This window comes from Zea mays, chromosome 6 (genome assembly GCF_902167145.1).
Source record: "Zea mays cultivar B73 chromosome 6, Zm-B73-REFERENCE-NAM-5.0, whole genome shotgun sequence".
In the NCBI taxonomy this organism is placed as follows: domain Eukaryota; kingdom Viridiplantae; phylum Streptophyta; class Magnoliopsida; order Poales; family Poaceae; genus Zea; species Zea mays.
Genome location: NC_050101.1, coordinates 23,774,517 through 23,788,548, shown reverse-complemented (window position 1 = coordinate 23,788,548; position 14,032 = coordinate 23,774,517).

Below are 14,032 nucleotides of genomic sequence, written 5' to 3'. Positions count from 1 at the left end.
AATAAATAGGTTATGCATAAAACCGGGGCTTGCCTTCCAAACTTGAGGCAGGCAGATCCTCTGGGGCAGGCTCTGGTGCTGGATCCGGGGCTACCTCATGAGCAACTCCTTGCTTCGGCACGAGGATGTATTCTCCGTCCGCAAGGTTACAATCTATCGAATGCAATGAATAATATATATGCATGCTATGGTATGTAAAATTTATTAACAATTATGCCTAGTGAAGAAAAACCAAGTTAGTTAGTAACTTAGAGTTTCCTTGGCATACGAGCGTCTTAGTGGTTTATGCTTACCAATTTAGGTTTGAGATTTTGCCTAAGCATAATGGATTAAGACTTGGATTGCCTCTTAAATGTTTTAGTAGGCACTCAAGGGTTCTGCTGGTTTGGTTAGGGTAACATTAGTCTCCACTATTAATTCCCCTTTTCATTTTCTATTTATGAATTTTCAGGGTGGGTTTGAACTACAACAGTGATTTAAATTTTTCCAAAAAATCTGTAAAAATTACAGTGGTTTACTATTGGTTACTGTAGTCTATCCTATAAGTTTGAGGTCCAGAATAATTAGAATAATCTCTGGACAAAAATAATAAAAGTTGGGGCAAGGGGTCACTTTGCACTACAACGCTTATCTAGGGGTGGGTTCTGTACTAAGAGTCATTTTTGCTGGTATCTATAGGTAATAAAATGCTTCTGTGTCAAAAATCACAGAAGGTTACTTAGTGGTTATTTAGTTATACTTTTCTAAAGTTTACTGCTAAAAAGACACTTACAACTAACTTGTTATTTGAAAAATGTCAAACAACAGAACTCATAATTTTTCTATATTTATAATAACAAAACAATAGTTATCCCTAGGTTTGGGGTGTTTTCTTTTCAGGGTTATTTTTCTAGGATTTTGCTAAGTTTTCCTTGTTTTCCTAAAATAAAAGGTATCTCCTTTCTTTTGTACAAAACAAGGGTATAATAAAATTTTCTAGTGAACTATACTGAATAAAAGAGCTAACAAAAATGTGGGTGCTCCCTAGTTCTTATTTTAAACTACCTTTTATATTTTCTTTAACTTTAAGCTAAAAATGATTTAAAGGGCAAACCCTACCTTAATTGGGTGTACAGAGGGGTTTATTATTTTTAAACAGGTTAGGAAGTGATTAAGTACTTCTCTGAATTTTCCTAATCCCAGTCTAATAGTGTAGCTATTTTTCCTTATTTTCTCTAGCTTATGACCAGATAATCAATTAAATCATAACCTTGAAATTTTCTGCAACACTTAGGTATTTTATATTTTTCCTAAGTAGTTTACATCATTTAGGATCTGGCAAAATTGGTTTCACTCGATTTGGATGAACCAAACTGAAGTTATGAATTTTTCAAGTTCTGTTTGCATTTAAATCAGAATATTAAAAAGGGTTTTCTGGAAATCCACTTTGCATCGAAGACCCTGGGTTCTTTCTAAACTAATCCCTTCAGTTATACCCCTGCGCCACTATTCCCTTGAGTCGCTGACAGTGCACAAAACCCCGTGGCCTTTACTTCTTCTCCCCCAAGGTCCCTCCACTGATTTAAATAGTACCCGCGAAAGTAAAAAGGGCGGCACGGCTTACCGGCGGCGAGCGAGGTCCGGCGAGGGACGGGGTTGGCTCCGGGAGTTTTGGCGGTCACCGCGAGGTATGGCTCGACGGCGGTGGTGGTCGGAATCAGCTGGTCCACGTGCGCAGGCGGGTGAACTCATCGGCGGTGAGTGCTCCGGCCTAACCACGACGACATAGGTCAATCCAAGGGCACTGGGAGCATCACGGGGTGTTGATGAGTTGACTCATGCAAGGAATTGAAGAACAACTCACCGTGGAGCTCGGTCTACGTTCACCGGCGGTCGGGTGAAGTCCGACGACCGTGGACTGGCTTCTCCGGCGAGGCAAGGTTCGATTCCTTGCTCGGGGAGCTTCACCGAGGCATGCACGGTCTCCTCCGAGGGTCGGACGCGGCTGGGAGAGGCTCTGTTGGCCGATCTACGGTGGCGGGGGATCGGGTGGCCGCGGGCATGTCGTGCGTGGGGCTACGCCGGTGATCTGGTGCTCCGGTGAGGTCGAGCGCGCGCGGGGGAGTACGGTCAAAGTCCCTGGGGGCTTCATAGGCGCGGGCAACTGCACCGGCTCGGCTTTGGCGTGACGCAGGGCACGCGGGGGCGCGCGTCGGGCGTGCTCTGGCGAGATCAAAGCGCGTCGAACACGTGGCTCTTTGTTTCTGTTCTTATTCTACCCTCTGCTGAGCGGCCAAAACGTGCGAATCTTGCCCTAAGACTTGTGAGCGATCTCTTCCCTGCACCTAGGGCTACCTAGTTCATGTGTGTTCCAAGGTTAGATGTGGCCGGGTTTGAGAGATATGGGTGTGGGAAGTTGCCTTTGTCCTAGCTGTCCATACCGACACAAATCTTGTGCCAAGTCATGTCAAACGACTTAGGGTTGGGTTCAACCTTTTCCAGGGTGTTCTAGATGTATTTTGGCGCCACTTTGTCAATTGGGTCAAATGGTTTTGAAGTTTGAAAGAGGGTGAACATGTTTGATCTTTGGAAAAGGGGTGGTTTTGGACTTAGAAGAGTTCTGATTTTTCTCTTATGCTCAACCCTTTGGTGAACCTTTTGGGGCTTTTCTGAATTCTTTTTGGGGTCACTTTCTTACTATCATTTGTAGGGTATTAAGTGTACTACATCTTTTATAATTGGCCCAAGTCATGATCATGTGGTTTTCATACCCTTTTGTTCATACTTACTTCTAGTGCTCCAATTGTCCAAAGGGGTTTGAATTAGGGTTTGGGCAACTCTCCCCATTATATGTGCATGACAAGCCAAGGTATGACCCTAAGATGGGTTGCACTTACTTAGGATCTTGAGTTCCAAATTTGGTGTACTTTTCCCAACTTAAGTCACATGTGATGATGGGCTTACTTGTGTAGCCTTGAGTGGAAACTCTAAGTAACACCTGGGGTGTTATAGCCCTCCCCCCTTAGGCCTTGTTCGGTTATTCCCAATACACATGGATTGGATGGGATTGGAAAAAAATCTTAAGAAGTTTGACTTGTTTGGGATTCAAACCCATCCAATCCCACTCAATCCATATGGATTGAGAGCTAACCGAACAAGCCCTTAAAGGAATCTCGTCCCGAGTTTTTGGGTAGAGTCCTTTGGAGGGGGTGCCATGAAGGTGTGCTGGTGTGTTGCTCCTTCCTTTATCCAAGTTTCTCTAGTTAACTGCTCTTCGAATGTTATTCTCTTTGCGACTTCAGAAGGAAGTCCTTTTTGAGTTATTTCTAAAGCTTACAACACCTTTAACATCTAAGTTTTTCTTATATTTAGATTCAAAGGGCAGGTGGGGGTGGGGTTTTGGATTACGTACCGACTCCTTTGGGCAGAAAGTCGGGGAAGCGAGAGCGTAGAAAATCCTTAGTCTCCCAGGTATCTTCTTCTACTGAATGGTGACTCCACTGAACCTTATACATTCTGATCGACCTTGCCCTCGTTGATCTCTCTTTTTGATCCAATACCTTGACGGGGTGCTCTTGATAAGACAAGTCTGGTTCTATCTCAATTTCTGGTTCAGGTAGTACTTCAGTGGGTAAGGGGACACATTTCCGTAGCTGAGATACATGGAACACATCATGAACTGCTGACATGTGGGGTGGCAACTTCAAGTGATATGCTACAGGTCCACAAGTTTCCTTGATCTCATAGGGTCCAATGTAGCGCGGAGCTAACTTTCCCTTGATTCCAAATCTCTGGACACCTTTGGTGGGTGACACCTTAAGATAAACATGATCTCCCACTCAAAACTGTAGAGGCTTCCTTCTCCTGTCATGATAGCTCTTTTGCCTGGCCTGAGCAGCTTCTAGGTTCTTCTTAATAACTCTGACCTTTTCCTCTGCTTCAAGTACCAAGTCTGGCCCAAATATTTCCCTCTCCCCAGCTTGTGACCAATTCAGCGGGGTCCTACACCTTCTCCCATACAAGGCTTCAAAAGGTGCCATCTTCAAACTGGATTGGTGGCTGTTATTATAAGAGAACTCTGCCAATGAAAGACACTTGTCCCAATCCTTTCCATAGTGTAGCACACATGCCCTCAACATGTCTTCCAAGATCTGATTCACCCTTTTTGTCTAACCATCTGTTTGAGGATGGTATGCTGAGCTTCTTATTACATGGGTCCCAAGTGATTCCTGCAATTGCTCCCAAAATTGTGCCACGAACGGTGCTCCTCTGTCAGATACTATAATCCTTGGTATTCCATGCAAGCGAATTATCTGGTCAATGTAAATTTCAGCATACTTTTCCGTCCTGTGGGTGGTGTGTACCGGCAAGAAATGAGCTATCTTGGTCAATCTGTCCACAATGACCCAAATGGAATCATGGTGCCGGGAGGTATTGGGCAATCCCACGATAAAATCCATGCAAATATCCTCCCATTTCCAAGATGGTATGGGAAGGGGTTGCAAAGTGCCTGCTACCTTCAAATGACTGGCCTTGATTCTCTGGCAGGTGTCACATTCGGATATATACTTGGCAATTTCCCTCTTCATTCTGGTCCACCAATATAGGGATCTGAGATCATGATACATCTTGTTACTGCCGGGGTGCATGGAGAATTTTGAAAGGTGAGCTTCGTCCAATATCTTCCTTCTGAGCTCAGGGTTCTTGGGAACGACCAATCTGTCTCCAAACCATAGGATTCCTTTGCTGTCCTGATGGAAGCATTTGTATTTGTCCACCTTCTGTTTGATCATTTCCTTAATGACTTGAACACCCTTGTATCCAATCTGTGCCATGACTATTTGCTCTTGTAATGTGGGCTCCACTAAAATATAACTTAAAGCACCAGAGGAAACGACTTCTATTTTCAGCTTGCACAACTCATCACATAGGGTGGTGACCCTTGCATCCATATTCATACAATTGCACTGGGCTTTCCTGCTTAAAGCATCTACCATGACATTGGCTTTGCCAGGATGGTAATGCACCTCCAAATCGTAATCCTTGATTAATTCTAACCATCTTCTCTGCCTCATATTAAGATCAGCCTGAGTGAAGATGTATTTGAGACTCTTATGATCAGTGTAAATATTATAGTGAGCTCCCATCAAGTAATGTCTCCATATCTTGAGAGCATGAATGTTGGGGCGAAGGCGAAGACGCCACCCTTCGCTCGATGCCTTCGCCATAATCGCTGAACCAACGGAGACAAGACAACGGGCAGGCTCACCCTTCGTCCCATACGTCACCGGACGAAGACCTGTGACGAGGTCGTCTCATCCTGCGACCTCGTCCAGCATGGAGGCACACGTGCGATCCGGCCCATTGTAACAGGCCCTGCGTGGCCGCTGCGCATTACGGTCCTAATTTGTAAAGGCATCCCTGTAATTACGGTCTATAACCCCGCTTTATGGGAATATTCCGGGGATAACCTAGGTGTCTGAGGGCACATGCGTCCTTAACACAGGACGCTGGGCACTCAGATACCTATAAATACCCCCGCACAGTGCCCTTGAGAGGCCAGATTAACAGAGCTTTTGCCATCTCGTGCGAGAACCCTGTTTACGTCAATACTCACCCCCGTTGGATCCCCTTGCTCCTGATAGCAAGTTCCAACATTTGGCGCCCACCGTTCGTGCTACGAAAAAACCACCCGCGATGGCACCCAAGAAAACTAGCTCGAAGGCCGACGAGGCTGCGAAGGCAGCACTGTTGGCCGCAAAAAAGGGCAAGGCCATCGCCCTCACCGACTCCACCCACCAAGAGGCTACTGAAGACGACGTTCTCCGCACCTGCGAAGACGACGCTCTCCGCACCTGCGGCCCTGAAGGACAACCGCAACCTCCCCTAGGCTTCGCCCCACCGGAGGGCGCGGACCTCACCGAGGACGGTGAAGTCCTCGGCGTCTCAGCGGAAGAACAGCTACAGCTACGCGCCTTGCGCATCAAGAACCGCAATCTCCAGAGGCAAAAAGAGATACTGGAGGCCAAGCGCCAGCGTGTGTCTGCACTAGCCAAGGTGCGGTAAATGATACGCGACGAAGAGCAGAAGGCCCAGGACCTCGAGCGGGAGATCGCGCTGATGCTGCGTGAAGGCCACCTCGGCCTACAGCACGGGCCACCCCTGCAACAGCGCGCACAACTGGAAGACATACGAGAAGGCCACCTCGGCCTGCAGCACGGGCCACCCCTGCAACACCGCACGCAAATGGAAGACCTACACTTCCCCCAGCGCGACCACGCCTTCCCGCACGCCGCGCCATTCCAAGGGGTCAATTACCTCGACGAGCGAAGTCCCCTGGCGCCACACCTGCAAGTGACACCCTGGCCTGCTAACTTTCGGGCAGGGACCTATCCCAAGTACAACAGCAGTACTGACCCAGCACATTACATCATGAGTTATCAGGTCGCCGTTGCATCTTCCGGAGGGGACGACACCACGATGGCCAAGTCTTTCATCATCGCCCTCGAAGGCCTAGCTCTCACCTGGTTCACCAGGTTGCCCCCGCTGTCCATTTACTCCTGGAGAAGCCTCCGGGACAAATTCCTGCTCAACTTCCAAGGGTACCGTCCAGACACCGACGCCTTGGCCGAACTCTCACTCTGCAAGCAGCTGGAAAAAGAGACTCTGCGGGAGTATTACCGCAAGTTTCTAACACTCAAGTCACAGCTGCCCTCAGTCGATGACCAGATCGCCATCCACTACGCCATCAGTGGCCTTCGCGCCGGCGTTCTTTACAGCCACTGCATCAGAGATCCGCCCAAGAACCTCCAGGAATTATATTAGCTATTTGAAAAATATGCCAAATCCGAAGAGCTCCACCAGCGCAAGGTTGAGTCTCAGAGGAAACCCAAAGATGCTCCACAGTCCAGCCGCACGTGGACGAGGACTCCGCAGCCAGACTCCGGTCGAGACGAACGCAATCAGTAGCAGGTGCACAACATCGCCAACCAGCACCCCGCTGGTGACGCCCCTCGCCGCCAGGAATATCCCCCTCAGGGCCGCGGAAATGGAACTCGTGGTAGGGGACTGGGGCGTGCGCAACCGCCGCGCCGATTCTACTGTCTTTTTCATGGCGAAGACTGCGCCCACCAAACCAGAGACTGCCCAGAGACGAAGGCCACCAAAGATAGGATGGCACGGGCACAGCCAGCGGACAACCCTAGGGTTGTCGCGCACACTTATCAGCAACCCCCTCCACCATACATCCACGCCCCCGCTCTGCATCCACCACACCACGCATACCAACACCACCAGGAAGTACAAATCGTATCTCCCCCACACCCACCTCCACACCAGCAACAAAACATCCCCCACCCCCACGCCCCAAAACAAGAAGACTTCGCCGATCAGCCGTATCGCGGAGTCATTCATATGATCACTGGGGGGTCCAGCACCGACTTCGACACAAAGCGGCAGAAGCGGGACCACTACCGCAGCATCAACCACGTCGCCATCACCGGCCCAGTCGTGCAAACAAAATGGTCCCACGTACCGCTAACCTTCGACGCACGAGACGTCGACCTGCGCAGCGCCCCCCACATCGACGCCATGGTTATCAACTGCAGCGTGGCAGGCTGGGACCTGCACAAAGTCCTAGTCGACAATGGCAGTCAAGCAGACATCATTTTCCTCCATGCCTTCAACCGCATGGGCATAAGCCACAGCCTGCTCAAGCCTTCGGATAACCCATTATATGGCTTCGGCGGCAAGGGCACTTTTCCTGTCGGCAAAATAGAACTGCCTCTCTCCTTCGGTGTAGCACCCAATGCCCGAAGTGAGCAAGTGACCTTTGATATTGTGGATATGGTATATCCGTACAACGCCATCATGGGCCGGAGCTCCATCAACAAGTTTGAGGCAGCCATTCACGGACTGTACCTGTGCATGAAGATACCATGTCCGTTAGGCGCCATCACGGTCTACGGCAATCAGCAGACTGCGCGCAACATAGAGCGGGACTTCGTCCCCGGGCAAAGAAATGTGCACTGCCTCATGGCCCAGCGCGAGGTCCCTGCGTCCGCCAGCCCAACCAACAAAGAATACAAGGCACAGCTGCAGAGCAACGACGGGACCAAGACCGTTCCCCTCGACCAGGCCACGCCCAAGCAGACAGTCACCATCGGCGAAGACCTCACTTCGCATGACGAGGAGAAGCTCCTCTGCTGCTTGTCCAAGAACAAAGACGTGTTCGCCTGGTCCGCCCTCGACCTGGTCGGGGTCAGCCGATCCATAATTGAGCACAGCTTGGGAATCGACCCTTCGGTGAGACCGAAAAAACAGCGGCTCCGTAAAATGTCCGACGAGAAGACAGAAGCCGCCAAGGCCGAGGTACATCGCCTCATGGAAGCCAAATTTATCGAGCCAGTGGCTTACCCCACGTGGCTCTCCAACGTTGTGATGGTGCAGAAAAAGAGCGGCAAGTGGCGAATGTGCATCGACTTCACCAGTCTCAACAAGGCCTGCCCAAAGGACAACTTCCCACTGCCTCGGATCGACAAAATAGTCGATAGCGCGGCCGGGTGCGAAGTCATGTCACTCCTCGACTGCTTCTCCGGTTACCATCAAATATATATGAAGGAGGAAGACAAGGCCAGCACCAGCTTCATAACACCCTTCGGCACATATTGCTTCATCAGAATGCTGGAGGGACTCAAGAACGCCGGGTCCACCTTCTCCCGGCTTACCAAAATAGTGCTCGAGGGGCAAGTCGGCAGAAATATATTCACATATGTGGACGACATCGTCATCGCCAGCAGGAGCAAGGAGGACCATCTCGCCGACCTCGCCGAGACATTCGTGAACATGCGGGATGCACGACTTCGCCTGAACCCAAAAAAGTGCGTCTTCGGCGTTCGCCAAGGGAAAATATTGGGCTACCTGGTATCACACCACGGCATCGAGGCCAACCCAACCAAAATTCAGGCCATCATCAACATGACACCACCGCAGTCAGCCAGAGACGTCCAGCGCCTGACGGGTAGATTGGCCGCCCTCAACAGATTCATCTCCAAATCCGCTGAGCGGAGTCTCCCCTTCCTCAAAACTCTCTGTGGCACAAAAGACTTCGCTTGGGGACCAGAGCAGGCGGCGGCCTTCGCCTCATTAAAACAGTACCTGTCGGAGTTGGCAGTCCTTACAAGCCCCGACTCTTCGCTACCCCTGTTGCTCTATGTTGCGGCTTCGCCGCATGCGGTCATTGCGGCACTGGTGCAGGAGCAGACAGTTGAGGGCGTGATTAGGCAGTGCCCAGTTTATTACGTCTCCGAAGTGCTAACACCATCCAAATGTAACATGACAGAACTGGAGAAGATCGCTTATGCAGTTGTTATGTCTTCGCGCAAATTGCGCCATTATTTTGAAGCATTCAAGGTCCGAGTCACCTTAGACAGGGGACTAGGTGAATTGTTCAGAAACACGGAGGCATCGGTCAGGATTGCCAAGTGGGCGGTCGAACTCTCCGGCTACCACATCAATTTCGAGCCCAGGACAGCCATCAAGTCACAAGTCCTGGCAGACTTCGTCGTCGACTGGACTGGGCCAATAACACAACCGAAGCCGTCCACAGAGAAGGTTTGGACGATCCACTGTGACGGCGCATGGTGCCATGCGAGGGCAGGCGCCGCTGCACTCATCACCTCACCCGCCGGGGTCAAGCACAAATACGCGGCACGCCTCAGCTTCGCTCTGGAATCTGACAGATGCACAAACAATATAGCAGAATACGAAGCAGTCATCCTCGGCCTCCGCAAGCTGAGGGCCCTTGGTGTCACCACCTGCGTTATCAGCACATACTCCAAGGTAGTCGCCGGCCAAGTCGAGAAAGACTATGCAGCAAAGGACCCCGCACTTATGCAATACCTCGCGGCCATCCGAAGTCTCGAGAGACAATTCAAGGGATTCACCTAGCAGCATGTGGACCGGGCCAAGAATGAAGAAGCCGACACATTGGCCAAGGCTGCCGCCAGAGGCGAGTCCCTGCCCTCCGACGTGTTCTACTATGTTATCGGCACGCCAGCCGTCCGGAGCCCCGAAGGGCTACAAATAACCAATGACACCGAGGGCCACTGCATAGTCAACCTTATTATGACCGAAGATTGGCGGGCACCAATAACCCTGTTCCTACAGGGGTACTACCACCCAATCGACATCAACGAGGCCAAGCGCCTCAAACATCGAAGCCGGGACTTCGCACTGATTGAGGGCCAACTCTACAAGAAGGGGGTCAGTCAGCCAATGCTTAAATGTGTCACCGAGACCGAAGGCGTCCAAATCCTGCACGAAGTCCACAGTGGTACCTGCAGCTCTCACGCAGGGCCAAGGGCCCTAGCCGCAAAGGTGATCCGCCAAGGTTTCTAATGGCCTGCAATGATCTGCGCCGCAAATCGGGTCACAAGGTCCTGCGAAGCCTGCCAAAAGTTTTCTCCTCGATCAGGCAGCCCCTCGCAATTCACAAAACTGATCGCCCACACATGGCCTCTCCAGCGCTGGGGCCTGGACATCATCGGGCCCCTGCCCACGGCTCAGGGGAACCTCAAGTTCAACTTCGTCGCTGTCGAGTACTTTACCAAATGGATCGAGGCGAGGGCTGTTTCCACAATAACATCAAAGACTGCACAGAAATTCTTTTGGCAAAACATTGTTTGCCGCTTTGGAGTACCGTCCGAACTAACAGTTGACAACGGCAAGCAGTTTGACAGCCAAGACTTCAAGGATTTTTGCTTCTCCATTGGCACCAAGCTTGCCTTCGCCTCAGTATATCACCCTCAGTCCAACGGAGTTGTGGAGCGCGCCAATGGAAAAAATTTCACAGCTGTCAAGAAGATGCTCCTCGACGAAAAAAGGGCAGGTGGGCCGATTTGTTACCTGAGGCAGTCTGGGCGCTAAACACGACTGAGTGCAGGGCGACTGGGTTCACCCCTTTCTGCCTTCTATATGGATCGGAGGCCATGACCCCACAAGAAATAAAGCATGGGTCCCCACGAACAGTTTCGTCAGCTGTCCCCGACGTGGACGAACCCACTTCGAAGGATCTCATCGATGGAGACCGAGTCTTCGCTCTACAGGCTCTAAACAAATACCAAGCCCAGACAAAAGCATGGCGCGACCACGCAGTCATCCCGAGGGAATTCAGCGAAGGGGACCTCGTACTCGTCCGAACAGCTCGGACAGAGTCCAGGGGCAAGCTGGAGCCCAAGTGGGAGGGCCCTTTCATTGTCAAGACGAAGTCCTCCCCCAGCGCATACAGGCTCGCAACGCCAAACGGCGAAGACTTGGAGGACTCCTGGAACATCGACAATCTCCGCAAATTTTTTGTTTAACTCATCAGGGCCAGTTCGCCCTTGTAATTCGCAAAAACAATTTTTATTCCGGCCCGCACTCTTTTCCTCCCAGGGGGTGAGGTTTTTAACGAGGCTCAGTCATGTAATATACAAGTGAAAAATCCCCCGCAAAAATCTGCGTCGAAAAAGACCGCGCCGACGGTCTTCGACATTCGACCAATACAAAGTCACCGCGAGGCCCAGCGCTAGCTACCCTCGCGTGCGACAACTCCACGCAAAAGTCGCCTAAGGGTGCAGCCGGACTAGCACAACAAGTGCGAAAAATCGAAGTCTATCCGTGCAAAAGTCGCCTAAGGGTGCAGCCGGACTAGCACAACAAGTGCGAAAAATCGAAGTCTTTCGCGAAGACTATCCGTGCAAAAGTCGCCTAAGGGTGCAGCCGGACTAGCACAACAAGTGCGAAAAATCGAAGTCTTCCGCGAAGTCTATCCGTGCAAAAGTCGCCTAAGGGTGCAGCCGGACTAGCACAACAAGTGCGAAAAATCGAAGTCTTTCGCGAAGACTATCCATGCAAAAGTCACCTAAGGGTGCAGCCGGACTAGCACAACAAGTGCGAAAGATCGAAGTCTTTCGCGAAGACTATCCGTGCAAAAGTCGCCTAAGGGTGCAGCTGGACTAGCAAAACAAGTGCGAAAAATCGAAGTCTTCAGCGAAGACTATCCGTGCAACAGTCGCCTAAGGGTGCAGCCAGACCAAGTTTAACAAGTACGGAAAAGACTACAGCAAACTGTCCGCGCAAAGACCGACTACATGCACACCAGACCAACATAACAATAACAGTTCTCCCTCACCTGCACTCACAGCGGCCGACAAGGACAACAGTTCTTGCCTGCCAGCCCTACTCACACGAAGCCGACCACCGTCCGCCTCACTCACTCTACGCTTCGCAACCGCCCTTCGCCGCCTACGCCCCGCGCTCGGACCAGGCACAACTTCAGCATCCGCAGCATGCGGCGAAGCCTCCGCCGCTGCCACATCCAAGGCCGCAAAGTAGTCCAAGTCCTCATCCGACGACTCTTCAGTCCACTCAACCGAGCTCCCAGAGTCACCAAAATCAGAAAACTTAGATGCAGACTCATCCGATTCATTCCCATCATCCACGGTCGAAGCCGCCAAAAAATTAGCAGTAGTGGTTGCGTGCGCAGGCCCAAAATCTTGAACCTGCACAGCAACCAAGGTTCAACAACATATCAAAAATTCCCTAACTACTCACACCCACTAAGCCACCTGCGAAGACCCAGCCGTCGCGGGATCCTCCACTACCGGCTCTACCACCATCTTCACAGGATCCTCAGCCCCGGCGCGGCAGTTGCCGACGGGCCTCCGCCGGCCTCAGTGGCTGCGGGGGCATCAGGAACGCCTTCGACGGCTTCTGGGGGTGGCTCCGGGGCGGCCTCGGACACAGCCGCCACCGGGTTCGACTCCGAGTCAGGCTGCGCGCTGTTCAAAGCCCCGAAGTCCTCCACCTTCTCGCCACGCGCCGCCTGAGACACAGCACACAGATTCAGCAAACCCACATATAACCCACATTCAACAAACACCAAACAAAAGTCAAACATTACCTGACCCCTCGCCGTCTCGGACCGCTCCCTGACCACCTCCCGACCGTGAGGGCCCCACATCCGGTCGTAGAGGGCTCCCGCGGATTCCTTCACCACAGGGTCCTCAACCTTGTAAATATCGGGCTCAAAATCCTCATCAGCTTGGTCGAAGACCTCATAGTGTCGGCACCCTTCACGGGAAAGCGCGTTCATCGCCCCTTCGCAGGTGACCAGGGAGGCATAGGACATAAACCCCTCCACGATAGCGGGGAGCGCCAGCAACTCCTCCTATAGCCACTCGAGGCAGCGAAGTCCGGGCTCTCGGTCTGGCACTTCGAAGTCAGCGGTCCGCGCGCCCAGCTCATGGTATGAGTCCATAAGATGTTTGCGTGTCCGCTCTGCCTCCGAGCGCGTCGAAGCCTCGGTCCTCTCCACACGGGTCAGCATAGCGTTGAGCCGCTCCTCCAATTCCTCGGCGCGCTGCCTGGCAAGACTGCCCTCCACCCGCGCCAAATTGGCCTCCGCCTGCGCAGACTGTGCCTTGGCGAGGGCCTCATTAGCCTCCTTCCTCTCCTCCGCCAGTTGGCGCCGGAGCTCAGCCCTCTCACCCTCCAGTGCGGCCACCTTATCCGCCAGCTTGCGGCATTTGCGGTCGGCGGCCGACTTCTCCCGGACGGCGTCAGCATGTTGCATCCGAAGTCTCTCGACTTCGGCAGACACAACTGCCGTAAGGGCCCCCGACGCCGCGTGGTATGCGAAGTCAGCCGCCTACAAGACACACATAAGACCACAGCCCCAACAAAGCCGGCAAAAAATTAGCATGACCGAAGTCTAGTTCAATGTACCTGACTTAATGTCTCCTTCAGCCGGCGGGACACAGCGCCCGCCTCGTCCCTGACGGCAGTGAGTGCCGGCATCTCGCCACCGGCAATAAGAGCACTACCCTTCGCCCTGGGCACCACGGCAGCCGCCGCGGTCGTCACGGCGGGCGGAACAACAACAAGTTGGCCTTCGCCCGACCCTGCGACGTATCAACAGATTAAAAAAAACTCGAGCCAACGACTTACCAACAAGATAATCTTCCACACTAATATCGGTGGCGAAGTCGGCAACGCGCTTGCCCGGCGGCGG